This window comes from Microtus oregoni, unplaced genomic scaffold (assembly GCF_018167655.1).
Source record: "Microtus oregoni isolate MIOR12 unplaced genomic scaffold, Mior012 000032F_ref0000030, whole genome shotgun sequence".
Lineage (NCBI taxonomy): Eukaryota > Metazoa > Chordata > Mammalia > Rodentia > Cricetidae > Microtus > Microtus oregoni.
In genome coordinates this window covers 17,978,788-17,997,595 of record NW_024543091.1, presented here as the reverse complement: position 1 = coordinate 17,997,595, position 18,808 = coordinate 17,978,788, and positions in this window count along the sequence as shown.

Genomic DNA, 18,808 nt, shown 5'->3' with positions numbered 1-18,808 from the left:
CATCCTTCATAGTATTTGTTGAAAGATAATTAATCAACTGATGGGGCTGGCAAGGTTCCCCAGAGACTAAACTTTTTAGTTTACAAGCATAAGGACTAAGTTTGGTCCCCAGGAACCTATAGAAAGGAAGGGAGGAAGAAGGAAAAAGAGGGATGAAGGGAGGGAAGCAAGGAGGGAGAAAGGAAGGGAAGGAGGAAGAAACGAAGGAAGGAAGGAAGGAAGGAAGGAAGGAAGGAAGGAAGGAAGGAAAACAAAAGCTGGTGAGATGATTTAGCCAGTAGAGGCACTGGCTATCAAGCCTGACAACCTGAGGCATACATGATAAAAAGAGAACTAACTTCCCCAAGTTGTCTTCTGACCTCCACAAATATCTCCTCTTATAGATAGATAGATAGATAGATACAGAGATACAGAGATACAGAGATACAAAGATACAGAGATGTGAATTTATTTATTATTTTTAATTTTAAATTAATTTGATTATTTATTTAGATTTTTTTGTGTGTGTTTTCTTTTTTGAGACAGGTTTTTGGCTGTCATGGAACTCGCTTTGTAGACCAGGCTGGCCTCGCACTCAGAGATTTCACTGCCTCTGCCTCCTAAGTGCTAGGATTAAAGATATGAGCAACCATCACCCAGCTAATAAATGCCATTTTAAACATTTTTTAAAGAATTCAGATGTGGGTTCATGTGCAGAGACCAGATTATTCCTAAGGCCAAGGCCATCCAGGCCAAGGACAGACTTTGTCTCAAACAAACAAAAAGAAAACTCACCAAAGTGGATAGCACTTTAATAAAACATCAGCTGAGATTGTCCTCTGGCCGACATACACACTCATACACATACACACCAGGTAAGACTGATAGTCTTCTTTGTATGCTGCATTGATAAGGCCGCCCAAGGGCAGTTGTGCCTCTTAATCAATTAGCAAACAGTCCTTTGACAGAGTCATAGCTCAGGGCATGTAATATTTAAGGGCTCAAAACACACTGTAGACTTAGTCAAGAAAGAAAGGTAGGCTTTCTTAACTGACCTTTCTCTTAAAAAAGCAACTGCTTAGCCACTAGAGCAGGCTGTGCACCCTCTGTAGCTAAGGGACAATGCTGAAGACACAACTGGTTCCGATTGTCCTCTTCAGCCTGTAATGTCCATTAAGAGACAGGAAAACAAAGGGATCAGAAGTTCAAGGTCAGCCTGGGCTACAGGAGACTTTAACTTAAAGCTAAAAAGCAAACAATCACAATAGCCCTGGCAAGACTCCCTGGCTTCTAGTCAGTGGATCTGGAGTAGCTGAGCCCATGCTGGGAAAGGCAGGACCCTCAGCCCATGATCATGTACTTAGCACACTGTTGTCCAAGTAGTTGCTGAGCGCTTATCACAAGCTGGGACTTTAGAAGAAGTGAGTGAATGTGTGCAGAGGCGTGCATGTAGCAAAAAGGGAGGGTATTGGAGGGAGGTCACTTGTTGGTTCCCGGCTGCCCGGCTAGCTTAGACCCGAAATAATCACACAGAAATTGTGTTATTTACATCACTGCTTGGCCCCTTAGCTTTAACTTCTTATTGGCTAACTCTTACATATTAATTTAACCCATTTTTATTAATCTGTATATGGTCACGTGATTGTGGCTTACCAGCTAAAGTTCCTGCGTCTGTCTTCTGTGGGCCTGCGTGGCATCTCCCTGACTCCACCTCCTTTCTCCCAGCATTCAGTTTAGTTTTTCCCTGCCTAGCTCTGTTCCCCTATAGCTCTGCTATAGGCCCAAAGCAGTTCCTTTATTAACCAATGGTATTCACAGCATACAGAGGGGAATCCCACATCAGGACGGGACTTCCTGTGTGTCTGTCCATCACAAGTAAGAAGGGCTCAGGCATCATCAGTGAAACCACAGAGCTCGTGGCACCTGCCATGCTACTTCACAGTAGGAACCCTCCCCACTGACCCTGCGCATCCTTCTCCTATCCCATTACCCTTGCCTCTGTTTGATACAAACTTGATCAAGATCTCTATTTCTGAGAGGCCACCTAAATTGTTGTCCTCCAGGGATGACCCTAGTGGCAGGAGCTTTGCCAGAGCACTGTGACACTAGCCTGCTCTTAGGGGGCAAGCTCTATCTTATCCAGGAGAGTTTCCAACATGGTTAGCTAATAAAGACCCGGTCAAGATTCCATGGGGTTGGCTAAGTAGGCAGGTACCTAGTAGTGGCAAGTGTGACCTGTATTTATTTTCTCAAAGCAGTTTTGCTTCTGTCCTCTGAATCTATTCCCTCACACACCAGTATAGAAACCACATGGCATGGGGAGAAATTACAAGAGCAGAGACCTCTAGGGCCTAGTTCAGACCGATGTATATCATCTAGAACATGCTGGATTCACTTTCCTCCTTGATGATGATGATGATGATGATGATGATGATGATGATGATGATGTGTGTGTGTGTGTGTGTGTGTGTGTGTGTGTGTGTAAATGATATCTCTAGCTGATATCACCCCGGAAGGCCTGGGACCATGTATTTTTACATATTCCACTGCGTTTCTTGCCAATGTGAGTTGTTTTTAGCACAGATATTTTGGTGACATTATTTGTCAGAGATTTGGCCACTCTGTTCATTTAGTGCTCAACAAGTAATTTCTTAGCCCCTGCCATGTGAGGGGCTGGGATCGGATATAAAGGAGTTTATGGTCTTCTGGGGGAGGCAGAGTTCATCAGTCACCAAAGAAATGTAAAATAACAGCTATGACTCACTGACTGAGACATCTCCTGAAAATACATAGTCCTCAAAGTGGAAGGGGGGACCTACAGGGATGTGACCGGTACCAAGCTGGCTTCAAAGGCTCCGTGGAAAGATGAAGGGTTTTGTATTTGAGGAACTAGGTAGTCAGAGTCCAGAAACTCAGGAAAAAGTGTGGTGGGGAGCAAGTTGAGAAGCAGAGATGGGGCTTTCCCGGAGGCCCCTAGGCTAAGACAGGTAACAACTCTGACCTCTCTCTGGGCTTCAATTTACAGATGAGTTTGATGATGTGTGGGATTGTCCAGGCAGTTACAACTCTTTTTCTTTCTTCTTTATGCTCCACTTAGGAGCAATTAAGATCCAAACTCCTTCTCTGTCTACCTCTGCATTTCTTTAAAGTATTTCTCACTGCATAGTGAGGACCCACAGTCTCCCCTTGTCTGCCTGGTTGACTCCTGGAAGAAATACGCAAGCCTTTCTGCTGGAGTCTCTAGCAAACCATTCAGGTTGTGAATCGAGCCAGTGAGAACAAGCACTCTCGATGCTGTTAGCTTTCACGTGCTTAAGTCCAGACACCGAAACTGTTCATTCAAAGTTCCTACATTCAAGCAGCCAAAGGGAAATCATTTCAGAAACTCCGTAATGAATGTACATGTGGGTACAGGTTGTCTTGTCAAACACAATAATCACAAGGAAAAGGCAAGCAGATGCTGCTCGTGTTTGATTCCGTCTTTAACTGAAGCATGCTGACAGCCGCCTCTGGCCGTCTGCTTCTTTGAATCCGGGCATCTGGCCTTTGCGTGGTGATCCCTTCTAGCCAGGACTGGGAGCATGGTGATGTGTCTAGGTCTGAGAAGCTTATGGTTAGGGAACAGGATGAGAGCACTGAATTAAAGAAGCATAAATGTGGACACTTTCAGATGCGAAGGACGCAGCTCAGACGCTGGTGGGAGGCAGAAGAGGCATTTCTAACTTATGGAAGCCAAGATGGCTTTCTGCTTCATAGAAAAGGATTGGGTGCAGGAGATAGAGCTCAGGTGGTAGGCCTTGGGTTCTATCCTCAGCAATATATAAACTCGGTATGGTGGGGACTGCCTGCAATCCTAGCATTCTGGGAGGGGGAAGAAAGAGACTCTAGAGTTCAAGGTCCTCCATGGCTACATAGGAGTTCGAGGCTAACCTGGACTGTGAAAGACCCTTTCAATAAAGGGATGGGAGGAATAACAGTAAAATAGGAAAAAAAAAAAAACAAGTGGTGACATCACACAGATGTCACATGACAGAACCAGGATGTGCATCAGATACTCTCAACGATTTGCTGTGGTCTAAGAGGGGTGGCTGGAACCTCCATCTGCCTATGAGTCTGGGATTCACAGTGAATGTTTGAATGAAGCAGTGTGACCTCAGAATCATTGGGCTGGCTGAGGGCTCCTGGATTTTGTTATGCAGTGATACAAATCAGCTGATAACACAATCTCTTTTTTATCACCTTTCCCCCAAAAGGATGGAATTCTAACACTGAGAAAATAGAAAGGACATCATTCTGGCTTTTGAACATATTTAGCCTGATCAAGCCATCATGGTATCCTTCCTTCCCCCAGTAGGAAATAAAGCAATAAAAAACAAGTCATGAGCCTGCCCCTCTGTTCCCTGGCCCCACTGACCCTGAGTCAAGGCTGCTGAGATTCAAAGGGGCAGCTTCGCTTGGTCTGACCATGCATCACGAGCTAAACCAATTTGGGAATGGGTTTAGGATCACACATAAAACCTCCATAATATTTTCATGAATGTGTGTATATACTAGCTTTTGGTCAATTCACAGGCTCGTTGTCACGTCTTTACAAAAAGATACTGTGTTAAGAAAAGAAAGACATCTTATTCCTTCATCGTCTTTTCCAGACAAATTGGAATTCCTGACTTTCAAGGTGGTAACAGGCAGGTTGTCTGTCCATCTGGAAGATTCTGGAGCCCCCCTGGCACTAGGGGTTTTATCAGGTGTCATTCAAAGTAGAGAGGAATTTGTGTGGCTGGACTGCTAGCCTGGGCCTATGGCAGTCCCTCTGAAAGTCATCCTGCTTCAAACACTGAAAGGAGTTTTCTCTGACGCCGAGCCTCCTGTGGCACTCAGGGAAAGCATGGGCCTGGGAATTGAGGCCCCCTCTACCTACATGATCTAGGAGAGCCTCTCTTCATCAGAAAAGTCTTTGGAGGAAGCCCCTTGGATGTTTCAAGTACTCTCACCTTCCAAAATGAGGAGACAGCTCAGTTGCAAGTGGGAGAACATGAGGTTGGTTCTGCAGAACTCACATTAAAACAAAACAACACAAAACCACCCAAGTGGGCATGGTGGCATGTGTGTGTATAATCCAACCAATAGTCCTGGGGAGGCAGAGGCAAGAGGATTCCTGGGGCTCACCCATCAGTCAGTCCAGTCTACAAGGTTAATGAATGAAGAGTGGTGGCGGGCGTCTGAGGAGCAGCACCAAGTTTATCTGTTCTCCACAGGAACCCACTACACACACCTGCACACACCTGTGCACATACACATACACATATACTTATGATATTCCTATGTTAATTAGCTCAGTTTATCTGTTCCACAATGGATATGTATTTTAAAGCACCGTGTTTTAAAGCACCGTATGGTATACAGTAAACGTATAATTTTAAATTTCCCAATTAAAAAATTGTTTCTGAAATTAGTAGGAAACCAAAAGCCCCTTTGCCTGGATGATGTGGAAAGGAGCACAGTCGTCCAAAGGCCTCCTGGCACTCTCTATGACACAGTCCCTTTTGTATGTTAAAACACGTCAAGGAAGACATTCTTTCATGTAAATCCTACCATCCTGGTGACACTAGTCTAAACTTTGTTCCTTTGGGGGCTGTGTAACATCCATTGTCAATACACCATAATTTGTTATGCCATCCCCAGCTGCTAAACGTTAGCTCCTTCCAGCAGTGTGTGTGCGTGTGTGTGTATGTGTGCGCGTGTGTGTGTATGTGTGTGCGTGTGTGTGCGCGTGTGTGTGTGTGTGTGTGTGTGAGAGAGAGAGAGAGAGAGAGAGAGAGAGAGAGAGAGAGCCAGACAGACAGAGAGAGAGATGGAGAAAGAGATGGGGGGGGGATCAGAGTTGAGCAGCAGCCACTTTTCAGTTGGTGTAGCTGTTTGCTTGTTAGATGGTTTCTTTAGTGTAAATCCCCAAGAGGGGGATTACTGAGTCAGGGTGAGTGACTCTTCGGCTTCCTGTTACAAAGCACAGCGCGGTGTTTCTTTGGTGAAGAATTATGCAGATTTACAGCCTAAGTCTCCCAGGTTCAGTGCAGCCTGACCAGCATCAAGGGTATTTTTTTTTTTTTTGGAAGACAAAATAAAAAGTCATCTCCCAAATGTGGCATTAATTTTCATCTTTTATTCCAAGCAGGAACGAGCATTTCTCCATAAGTTCGCTCATGTAGGTCTACTCATGAGCGGTGCTTTAGGGCCACGTTTGTGCAGACAGATGCAGGAAGGGAACCATTTCTTCTCTTGGCTGGGAGGGTGGTGGCAGGTATGGAGGAGCCGCTAGAGTCTCTTTTGTACAACTTAAGTTGGTTTCTGTGATGGGGTATCCTTATGACCATCCTCCCAGTTAAAAGCAAATAGACGGCTGTCACTCTTGTGGCCCAAAGAGACAGACCTGCACCGCAAAGGGCCCCATGAGGATGCTTTGTTCTTCTGTTGTCCTTATTGAGAGATTTGAAGGAACTGGGGGGAGTCTTGGGCTCTCGGGCATCTACTGTGAGGCTTCAGAAAAGAAAGCTGACTATTAAATACATGCTGGATCTGCTCCTTCATTTCCATTTTCCTGTGTCCTGAACCACTGGTCTTCTGAAGACAGGTAGAAGAGGGTTTCTTTGCCGTCGTTGCTTTGATTTGTTTTGTTTGGGATAGGGTCTCATGTAGCCCAGGGTGGCCGTCAACCTGCTATGTGGTCAAGGATGACTTTAAACCTCTAATCCTCCAGCCTCTGCTCTCCTGGCATTGCGACCACCACTCTGCCTGATTCTATGCAATGCTGGATATGGAATCCCGGACTGCCTGCCTGCTAAGCAAATACACCATATTGAACCATATTTCTAGAGAGGGCTTATTTTAGGTCCTAATAAAGTTGGGTCTGAAAACCCCAGCCCTGTTCCCTCTGCTGGCTTCCCCTAGTGCACAAGTGAGGGCTTGAAAATTGTGGAATGAGACAGGGAGCACGGGGCTCCAGGCTCTCAAGACAGCAAGCTTTCTCTGTCTAGTTTCTTATCACATTGCTAATAAGGCCTTTCCTGGTCCCCTCCCACCCCTCCCACCCCTCCCTCCCCTCCCTCCTCTCCCTTGCCAGGGAGGCAGGCAGCCAGGGCTTTTATGTAACTGACTTAACTCCACGGCCAAGTCGCTGGCTTGTTCAGCCCACTGAGCTGTGGAAAGCTGCTTTCCTTCTCCTTCCTGCCCTCGCCTGGGAGGGGCACCAGGAGAAGATGACTGACTTGAGTCACAAAACCCCCTACCCTGGGCTCTGTGGGCCTCTCCAGGCTGTAGAAACACCCACCGGGGAACTAGCCAGGCATAGTCCTGCCTCGGTGGCTGAAAGCCAACGAAAGGTTCCTCCGGTACCAGGTGAAGTCCTAGCATGCAAAACGCCAGCTGCTTGTGTTTCTCTTCTCCCTCATGGGTGTGGTTTTAAAGAGGCTAGTCAGAAAAGCTGCCCAGGCTGCTGGGACATGCAAGTTCAAGGGAGTCCCCAACATCCATGTTGACGGCTACAAACAGCGCGTTCACACTCATCTGGAGCCGTGCTGACCTGGGTGAGGAAAAAGCTGTCGGTTGTGATGGCGCACGCTGGTAGGATTTGCTGAAGGAAGAAGCTGTTCTCAGCTCTCCCCAAGCTACTCCACCACAACCGGTCAGCCTGAGTCCCCCGTACCCAGCGCAACCCCCTACACACACACACACACACACACACACACGTACAAACCAAGACCTTCTGCACACTTAAGCAGCAGAATATGATGGGTTAAAATTCTGGCCTGCTGAATCCAAAAGACTCAGCTCTCCTCTTTCTTGGTTTTGTGATTTATTTGTGCATTGTGTGTACACATGTATGTATGTGTGCATGGAGTGGCGGGGTATATGTGTGCGCGTGTGCATATGCATGGAGCCTAGAGGTTGATGCCATCGGGCATCCTCCTCAGTCACCCCACCGTGTTTGCCAAAGCAGGACTCTCATCGAATCTGGATTAGGCAGGTCTAGCTCTAAGTTTTTCGGGGGTAGGGAGACCGCCCTGTCTCTGGCTTTCTAGCCCTGGGTTGACAGCTAGAGATGGCCCACCACTTTTGCCCGGCTTTGATTGGAGCGTAGGAGATCTGAACTCTTGTGGTCCTCTTGATAATGTAGTGAACACTTCAGCCACTGAGCTGTCTCTCCAAGCCTCCAGATTTACAGCTTGTGCAAAGTGACTTAAGCCTCTTAGACCAAGGTTCTTCATCTGGGAAGTGATCACGATGAGCGACCCCACCTAATAAAACTTTGGAGATGAAGCAGCAGGAGGGAAAACAGAAACCCTTTGCACGATTGCATGACCTGTGTAAGATGCAAACCTAAAATTTCGGGTTTTAATTTCTGGGTTATTTGTTTGTTTGTTTCTTTTTCTTGTCCCTTATGCCTTTTTAACCCAGGCCAGGTGTCATTTCCCTTCAGGGACCTTGATTGCTGGCAGTCCCCTCAGCAAGGTCATTTCATTGAATGGACTATGTTCCCTGGGTATAGACAACGCACAAAGCAGCATAGGTTCTGTTTTTGCTGCAGTTCAATATTTTTTTCCATTTTTAGTTACTTGGAGGTCCATGATCTATCTCATTTCTCCTCATCCACGGGGCAAATTATTTTGAATCCATTTCAGTAAAAATGATAATGAAGAGACCCTTGTTTTAAAATCGTTCTTCATATGAAAACCACAAATAAAGTCAAATGCCGAACTGAACAGTGACGTTTACTATCAACAGCTTCCCAGGGGAAAACAAACCTGATTCTTCCTAAGGGGCTGTCTCTCTTGCACACACGAGTGTATCTCATGTGTTTACTGTTCCAGGCTCTCGTGCCTGTCTGGGCATCACGGCTGCCCCCACCCCCCGCCCCGACTCTAGAGAAGGCAAAGCAGTGAGCACAAGCGTTACTCGTTCACTTTCTCTGTGCCAGGGAGCCCGCTGCTTGATTCCCAACTCTCCAAAGTGACCCTGATAAGTAGCCACGGCTGAGATCTGCCAGGCTAAACCTTTCCACGACCTGGATGCATAGAAAAGAGAAAGGCAACCTTTCTCCCTTTGTTTATCTCTAAACTCTTCTCCATTCCTTATGTTCTCAGTCAAAACTCCTCCTCCTCCCTCTGCCTTCACACCTAACACCATTTCAGGTGTGTTCTGCAAAGTGTGAGCACCGTTCCTGGGATATATAAAGATTTGCTTGCAGCCCAGATGCATTTGGGAAAACACATTTCCAGATGTTACGGATGAGGAAAGGCTGAAATTCGAGTGTCACAGCACTTTAGCTGAGGCCACCCTCCCCGTGCAAGTGAGCCACAAAGATAAATCCACCCAGGTCTCAGTTGACCGTGCCATGACGTTTCAACCCGTGGATAGGATATCCAGGCTTATCAGGTTAAGGCAATTCCTAGGGAAAAGGTGGAACTATTTCCACATCATGAGAGACTCCAAGGCTAGAATTATCTAAAACGAAACAAAAACTTTGTACAGTTGGCTATAACATGATCAGCAGCTGGCCTTTTATAAAAGAGATGTAGATTGCTGATGTTAGTAAACTAATATCATTTTTTTAAAAATTTGGTCCTCGTGTAGATGTTTAGGTGTGGTTTATGTATCTGTGTGAGGGGTTGTGCGCATGCATATGTATGTACGTATGTGTACACACACATGCAAATCAGAGGTCAAAATGAAGTGTCCTTACTAGGACTCTCTGCTTTCATTTTGCGATGGGCTCTCTCGCTGAATCTGGAAGTCACTGATGATCTGGGACGGCTGGCTGTAGGGATCCATCTGCCTCTTCGCTTTAGCAATGGAGTCATGGACACCTATCCCCCACCACATTCAGCTCTTTATATGGATACTCGGAATCTCATCATGAGGGCTCAGATCCTCGTGAGTAGATGGTGAGCACCCTACTGATTAAGTCATCTCTCCAGCCCTAGAAACCTAATTTACATAATGACAATCTGTACAAAGGGTTGGCCTGTTAGCCCCCCCCCTTCATGTGTGTGTGTGTACTCATTTGATACTTGAACCAAATAGCGTTCATGCTTAGATATTCCTGACCACCCATTCAGCTGCACAAGCAGTGAGTGACCACGTTTGCAGATATCATGCCTGTTAGGCTGGTAAAAACCCAGGTAAAACTCCGGGAGTCATATCATTTAACAGAATGTCTGTACCTTCGGATGGCCTATCCAGAGCCCTTCCTTCTGCCTTTTGGTTACCTTCAAAGAAGAATCTCTTGAGACCAGAAAACTGAAGTTACAGGATAGAAATGAAGTCAAGCTTGGTGGGGGCATACTGACCACTGTAGGGAGATAAGGAGGCTCACTTCCTGTTTCTATAATGGTGATGGGGCCTTTATTAGTTTTTTCTGGACAAGAGAAGCCAGACAAGCCATTAATGTGCACATGTCTTTCCAGGTTACAGTCCGTATAGACTTGAAGCAAGCCATGCAAGTTCCTTACCTAGTCATTCCCATCTATAAAATGGAACTAATTGATACCTCACACCATGTTAAGAGGAGAAATTGATTAATTAATGTTTACAGTCCCCTTTGAACTTGAAAAAGCTTCCCTGGAAGTTGTTATTAAGTCTATATCATTTTCACTTTGAGTTTTGGGCAGTGTCTGAACCTGAAACTCAAAGGGAACTTTCCAGATCGTCCTCCCCCTTAGAAAAGGGAAAACATAGTAAGCCCGATGCCAGTGCTCTGAACACGGCCACTCTTCCACTAGGAGTCAGGATGTTCTTCATAAGGCCCTAGATGAAGGCCTAGAAGCAAGAAGAATACAGGGTTAGCCAGGAAAGGCTGGGGTTGCCCTCCAAAGTGAGAAGGACTTGGGAAGATATCTATTGGTTCTCAGAAAATTCAGCTCTTGACCCCTTGGCCTTCATTGACTACCAGGAAAGTCAGACTGGAGACAAGAAGGCAGAAGGGTTTGGGTGTGAAGTATTAGAGTATGCTCAAGAGTGGGGAGATGACTTGGTTGAAATATTGGTTGAGCAAGGATGAGGACCTGAGTTTGATCTCAAAAATGTGTGTGAAACAGCCTGGCTTTGTGTGCACACTTGCAAGCCCAGTTCTGCAGAGGCACAGGCAGGCAGATCCCTGGGCCGAGGCATCTAGAACAATGCACTAGCTTCAGACTGATGAGAGACCATATCTCAAAAAGAAGGCGAGGGCCAGGCAGTGGTGGCACACACCTTTAATCCCAGCACTCGGGAGGCAGAGACAGATCTCTGTAAGTTCAAGGCCAGCCTGGTCTACAAGAGCTAGTTTCAGGACAGCTAGGACTGTTAAACAGAGAAACCCTGTCTCAAAAACAACAATAGAAAAATAAAGGTGATAGCACCTGAGACCTGAGGAAGACATCCAAGGTAGTCCTGGCTCCCACACCACAAACACACATGCCCACAAGCACTGGCACACACACATGCACGCACACACTTTAGAAGTGTGTGCAATATAATTTCATCGCTATCTCTGCTTATTTAGCCCATTTTCTCACAATAGTAAGGTGGCGGGGAGTAGACAGATAGTCGTCTCTAGTCAGCTCCTCAGGCTGTGGTCTGGATTAGGTTTGATACCTAACACAAAGTTACTCGTGACGGAGAGCCCCTATGGGGAAAGTGACTCTTTAGAACTGGGGTATTTAGCCTTTCTGTTTGGTTGAGCAAAAGAAAGTATAGTGTCTTCAGCATGGGAGGTGGGGATTCACAATAACCAAATTTCATTAGAGAACCACTGTAACTCAAACAGATAACAAGCCTGGGTTCAGCTCTTCAATAAGCCTGATCAAAAACTTATAAGCTGCTTTGATCTGGGAGCACTGACCAGCCCCACCCAAGGAAGAAACCGCTAGCTGTGCTGTGCTGTGCTGTGCTGTGCGTCTACGAGGTCTGCACGGTGGAGCTGGATTACTCTCACAGGAGGTAAAGGCTTGCGTTTTCGTTCAATGGAGTCTATACAACAAGACTACATATTGACTATTGGATTAAACAGCTAGTCAATTTCCTTCTCGGGGTTCAATATTCAAGGATGCATGAGAGCCGAGAGCCCCTCCAGATGTGCTTTTGTGAGGCCGTGGTAACCCACTTACGCTGCAGCGATGCTTCCTAAGCCATTTGAAGCAGCATCCTCACATCCCTGGCTCAGCAGTTCAATATGCCCTCAGCTATTGGTATTTTGCTCGTTCCCCAGGCTAGTGAGATAGCTGCTTGGTTCTTAGGGTCTCCAACGTGGTTATTAGAGGTGTGCACCTGGCCTCTGCAGCTTCTGTTGCTCCCGCCACCCCACCTCTTGGTTTAAATGCCTGATCTGCTGAATAAGGAAATTTAAATGGAGGTGGTGCACCCAGCACCCAGGGACTGCAGCACTCTGTGACAAGAGAAGGGGAGGCAGAAGTGGAAATGTTTATTATTTATTTATTTGTGTCTTTGTGTGTGTGTGTGTGTGTGTGTGTGAGAGAGAGAGAGAGAGAGAGAGAGAGAGAGAGAGAGAGAGAGAGAGACTACAACAGAGACAGTACAAGTTTGGGGATGAGAGCATAGCTCGTAGGAGTCAGTCCTCATTCCAGCATGTGGGCCCCCAGTCCAGGTCCAGTCATCAGGGTTGGCAGGAGGGGGCCTTTATCTGCTGACTCATCTTTCCAGCCCAGGACATGCAATTTTAATTTCTCTCCTACGAAAGATCAAACTTTGGTAGTTGTCTATTTTAGCATCTGAATATCAAGCAGAATGAGGTGAGCTTTTAGCAACTTTTGAAATCAAAGTGAGTGAGTGGTCACTTGCTTTTTGAAATGAACACTTAACGTAGGTGGAAGACTGAGTCACAGAAAGGCAGAATGACATACCTAAAGCCAATTTAAACAAAGCGGAGACTTCAGCCAGGGGTCTCCTGGTTGCCGTGCCAGTGGATTGGGGAGGAGACCGCAGCATTCCCTTTGATTTCTACCAGAGCTTTCCTGACTCCGTGCCCTGGCTTTGGTTTTGCTGTCAGGTGTCCCCTTAACTGAGAGCACTGCACACTGTTGCAGAGGACCGGGTCACACCAGTTCTTTCCCTTGCTTTGTGTCTGCTGCTGCCACCACAGACTCTGAGTCTCCAGAGGGAAAAGGACTGCTTGTGTTGGTGACCATCGTGCGCCTAGCACTCTGGTTAGTGTTCGCTCAGCACCTGATGCTAACTAAGCATCACTCCAGGCCCTAGGGATGGATACAGCAAGATGGAGCAGTATGTGTGCCTTTGGGGATTTCTATTCCCTCTGAGAACACTGACAATCAGTAGCAGAAAAGTAAGCCAAGTGTGTGCTGGATTAGAAGGGCAGCAGGAGTGGTGGGGATGGATAAAGGGGCGCAGGCTTCTGGTTAAACAGAGTGGCTGGGGCAGGACTGCACATACCCAGAGCTGGTGCTCTCATTGTTACTGATCCAGCGACTAGGCAGGGGGTAGCACAGCTAAAAACTCCTGTGTTCACATAGGGGTGGGGAGGCGGGGGATGGAATAGGTATATGCTTACTATCCATAACTGAGGACCAGAATTTGGATCCTCAGAACCTCGTCAAAGCAAGTGGCCATGGAAGGTCTGCCTGTAATTCCAGTCTCAGGAAGCACAGACAGGGGATCTCAGAGCAAATTCATAGAGAAACCAGCCATATGGGAGAACTTAGATTTGATTGAGAGACCATGCCTCAGTAAATTAGGTGAAAGCGTGATCCAGGATGATTCTGGGCACCAACCTTGGATCCCCTTATGCCTATGTCCCCAGTGTGCATGAACACCCTCTCACACACACACCTGTGTACCCATGAATACACACACACACACACACACACACATATGAAAAGGAAAAATTATTCATGGACCCGTGATAACTCAACCTACTCAGCCAGAACTGCACCCCAGACTTCATGTCGTACCTCAACTTAGTTGCATTCTGTCTTTGGGCTGGGATCTGTGCTGTGCCATCCTGTGCTATGCTGTGCTGCGCTGTGCTGTGTGTGCTGTGCATGCAGTGCTGTATGTACTATGTTGTGTGTGCTATGCTTTGCTGTGTTTATTCCGGTTTGGTTCTCAGCAAAGCCCATGCCCTTCCATACAACCTGCTTTCCTAGTCTTTCATGTTCCTTCCCTTGTCCTCCCAGCACACAGTGACCAAGGTCACTGGTCTTCCAGGCCTTCATCCCGCACCAGTCTTGGACATCTCCAAACATGGCTCTGTTCTTCCTTTCCTCCCTTGAAGAAAATGCCTCACCATGTGACTGACCAAGCTAGAGGGATGTGGCCCCTCTACTCTAACATGTGTCTCCCCGGACACATTTGCTTTCAACAACAACCACATACATTTCTGTCTCCCTTTTGATGTATGGCGGATACTGTTTTAGCATCTTATGTTATTGACTCATTTAATACAACAATCATATGAAGAAAACACCATTATTCTCCTCATTTTACAGAGAGTCAAACTGAGGCACACAATAAATTTGGCCAAAGGCATGGTGTTTTTAAGGATTCAAACCTTGGCTATCTGTGCTTACTCAATACCATATCCCAGGGCCTGTCCACAAAATTTAGCTCATGTTCGAACTCCATTTGATTGGTAGTGACTGCTTGCAGTTCTGTGGCGAAGGACTTGAGAGCTGTGCTTGGTATTCATTGGAAAGAATTCTGTGATCAATTAGTAATGTCTGACATGGATTCAGGCAGGGAAAGTGTCTGGACTGGGAGCATGGATAGTGAAGGCGACATCTTGGAGCTGTTCCTTATTAACTCACACTGAAATGTGGACTAGTTCCCAGCTGAGTATGACTCTGAGCTTCACTCCTCTACGCACGACAGGAGTGGGAGAAGTGGGACCAGGAACACGGCTTTTGGTCTGAAGAACGTCTAATAAGAGGAGCAAGGGAGAAAGAGGAAGGCCAGAGAGACACTTATTCCTGCTGGCAGGTCATGAGCCACTTCATCTCCAGCTAGTTGGTTGTCATGATGTTCTGGTGCTGTCTAAACTCAGTTCTAACTGAGCCAGCAAAATAACTCTCCCTTCAACAAAGTTCCGAGCTCCCATCGAATTAGCGATAGACTAAGCCACGGAGTTTGCACTGCACTCGCTCGCATGCAGACATTGCTGAAGTCTGCAGATCTGCTGCTTCCTTGGGCACTTAGGGATAGAGAGGTGGAATCAGAGGGCAGAAGTAGCCGAGGCTCAAGGTAGGCTCCCGTTCCCACGCCGCATCACATTCTGTAATGACCCAGCTGTGAAAGGACCTCGAGTTTCACAAGACAATTCTTCTAAGTCAGTAATTTGAAACCTAAAGAGATTTGATGTCCCATAAGCATATTCATCTTGCTGTGTTTATTAAATTAAGCCCTCTACAAATCAGCAACAACATACTGTTCATTAATAGGAAGAGAGACCACCATGTCCCCCAAGGGAATATATTGGCTCAGTTGTAATCCTAGGTAGGCATAAATGAAGTGTGTGTGTGTGTGTGTGTGTGTGTGTGTGTGTGTGTGTTTGTATACCATGAGTCATGAATACTGAGGGAGCAATATGAGCAAAATGAAAAAGGCATTTAAAATGTCTTAAAAACTGATACCAGAAATATCCAAGAAGAATTTACCAGTACTAAACCTAAGTACTGCTGGTCTCATGCCTGGCAAGATACTAGCTTTTATAAAGAGGAAAAAGAAAATGGTAATTGCAAAGTCTCTCTAGGAAAAAAAAAAAGCAGATCTGCTCAAGAGAACCCACACACATCACATTCAAAACCAACTTACATATAGGAAAATTGGGCCTCCCCCCTTCGAGCAACATTTACATAGTCAAAAAACTGGAGAGAGAATTCTATTAACAAAGCAAGCCCCCATCAAGTTAAAGCCTAGAAATACCGCCATCGGGGCTCGGTGGGGAAGCTCGTCATTTGCAGCTTGGACCAGAATAATGTGGAAATCCCATCCATTTAGACTGGTATTCGTGCTAAGGCTGAAGGCAGCTATCCTGGGAGCCCATTACAAATGGAGAGAACTCACCAGAGAAGGGCTGAAAGAAGAAGGAGGAGAGGAAGCCATACTGGGTGGTCATGTGATTCATAGCTGAGAAGTTTCAGGGGTTTGGGATGTCTCTGGTGCCAAAGAGAACTTACTTCGGGAAAAACATCTTCAGAGGTTACAATAATAAACTCCAAATATCCATCACAAAGGAAGTTGAAGGATTGCTCTGGGTGAACATGGATTCGTTCCGTAATTTACCCTAAATTTTCAGGTTTCCACTTAAACCCAGGAGTGTTTTGTAATAGAATCTAAGAAACCTGGTTATCATGTAGGTTTTCACTAAGAGATTGCTTTCATCCCCAATTCTTGTGTGAGCTTTAGGGAGAAAATAAGATCACCACAGGAGGGGCCAGATCGGAATGTTCTAGAAAGAGCCCACAAACGACTTATGTCCATTCAGAGGTATTGCGACAAAGGAGGCACATCTCAGGTCTTTAGTGAAAAGAAAGATGGAGACAGGGAGACCTCTGAGTGACCTAGATATGGAGGCATCTCTGACTACTTCCCAGATGCTATGAAGACAGCAGCTTAGTGAGGCAGGGCAGGGAGGTAAGTGAGCAGCCCCCTTTATGCTTGCAACGTTTTTCTCTACGAGAAGCAGTGATGCTCACAGTCATCTGAGAAGGAGTCCTTAGGAATAAATGTCCCCTAGGGTCCAGGAAGGCCGCTGATGAGTTAGGAGAGAGTCTTAGATGGAGACAGCACAAAATGGGTCACCATATTTGATGGTGACTTTTGAGGCCACCTTCATCCTGATAGACTCCACACAGACTGAGCTAACCCATGTACCCTGGTGGAATCCAGAGCAAGAGTGGGATTAGGCACCTTGGGTACGAGGCAGAGAGATATTCTATTTGGAATCTCCAAATGTAGACTAGAGAGATGCCTCATTTAGTAAAGTGTTTATCTTGTAAACATAAAGACCCAAGTCCAACCTCCAGAACCTACATTAAAGACAGGCAGATGGTACATGATTATAATCTCGATGTTGGGGAGACTAGGGCAGGTGGATCCCTGGGGCTTGTTGGCTCTACAGCCTAGCCCAGCTAGTCAACTCTAGGTCAATGAGAAGACCCTATGTCAAAAACCTTGAGGACCAATGTTTGCCCTCCATATCCATATACACACCAGAGTGCCTATACATGTGCACACACACAGACACACACACACAGAATTTCTGGAAACTTTGCCTGTCGATGTTAATGAGGTCTTGAAATCTGAAGCAGGCCAAAGGTTCATTCTATTATCAAAGGGCCTTCAACCTTGTCTCCCCTTAGTGATTTTCATGGGCTGCAGATGGGCTCTCTTTCCGCCCCCTGATTTTCACTCCCTGGATGGCCATGCAGCACTTCATAAACGACTGGAGTCTTAAATCCGGCAGAGGAGATGTGTGTATGTTGCTGCTGTATCGTTAAGCCTTTTTAACCCATCACGTAAACACCAAGCACACCTCAAAAAGCTCAGGGTTCTCTGTCCCTTCATTTCGAATGTAAACCTATCGAGTATGTCCACAGTGGGGGTCACCCTGTCCTCCCGCTGATCTTGGGTGGACCTAAATTGGCTCTGTACCCTGAATTTGAACTCTTGTGTGCTTGGTGACCTTCACTAAGTTGTACCTCCTTCTTCAGCCTCATGTCTGTAAGAGAGTTCTCTCACTATCCAGGCCTATGGTAACCCTTTCTAAATTATAAAGTGTGTGTGTGTGTGTGTGTGTGTGTGTGTGTGTGTGTGTGTGCATGAGCATAAGTATGACTTTCACAGGACAGTTCTCAAGAGCCTTGTCTCTCCTCTTGCCATGAAGGACTCAGGGATTTATCTCAGGTAGTCAGGCAGGGAAGCGAGCACTTTTATCCACAAGCCATTTCATTGGCTCTGGAAACTAGACCTTGTTGCACACCTAGGGGGTTATTTACTGAGGAGATTCCAGAGGAAATCAGTATTAGTGGAGTAAATAAAGACAATGTCCTCATGTAAATTTAACATAAAATATGATACTACTCTTTAAAAATTATAAACTTTATTATAAAAGCCTTGCAAATAACACACACACACACACACACACACACACACACATGCGCGTGCACACACTAGCCAGACTAAAATCTGTTGGTCTCAGTGAACTTCTTCGCAGTTAGAACAGCTACTCTGAAACTGCGGAGCTCCATATTATATTTACCCTTCTCATCATTGAATAGATTTGTATGCACTTATCCATCACCAATCATAAAAAAAAAACTATGTTCAAGTTGGAACTGGAAAAATAATTCACTTTTTATCCTTTCATTCCTTATTACTCTTTGGAAATTTATACTGGAATATTTAGGCTCAAGGTCCATGCTATGTATACCCAATTCCCAAGTGGTTCAGTCGACAAATTATATCTAGCCAGACAGAGAGAGAGTTCTATAAGTAAACACTATGAACAATAACCCTTCACAGAATGTGTGGAGAATATCATTCTCCAAGCCAAAGCTCACCATAGACACGGCAAGCCAAGTTTCTGCTGAAGCCTGTATTCCATACTTGTCAAGATGGATCAAAGCTTTATCCCCGCCAACCCCGACCTTCGGGTGCAAATGAGCTGTCTAGGGAGATTGTCAGAGAGCAATGAAAAGTCTCTTCCTCAAAGGCCGGAGAATTGAGGGCCCTCCATGTTCATCAAAAGAAGCTAAGTGACACTGGTAACCCCAAATATGTAATGATTCACCCCTCCTGGTAACAAAGCAGCTCCAGGGAATTC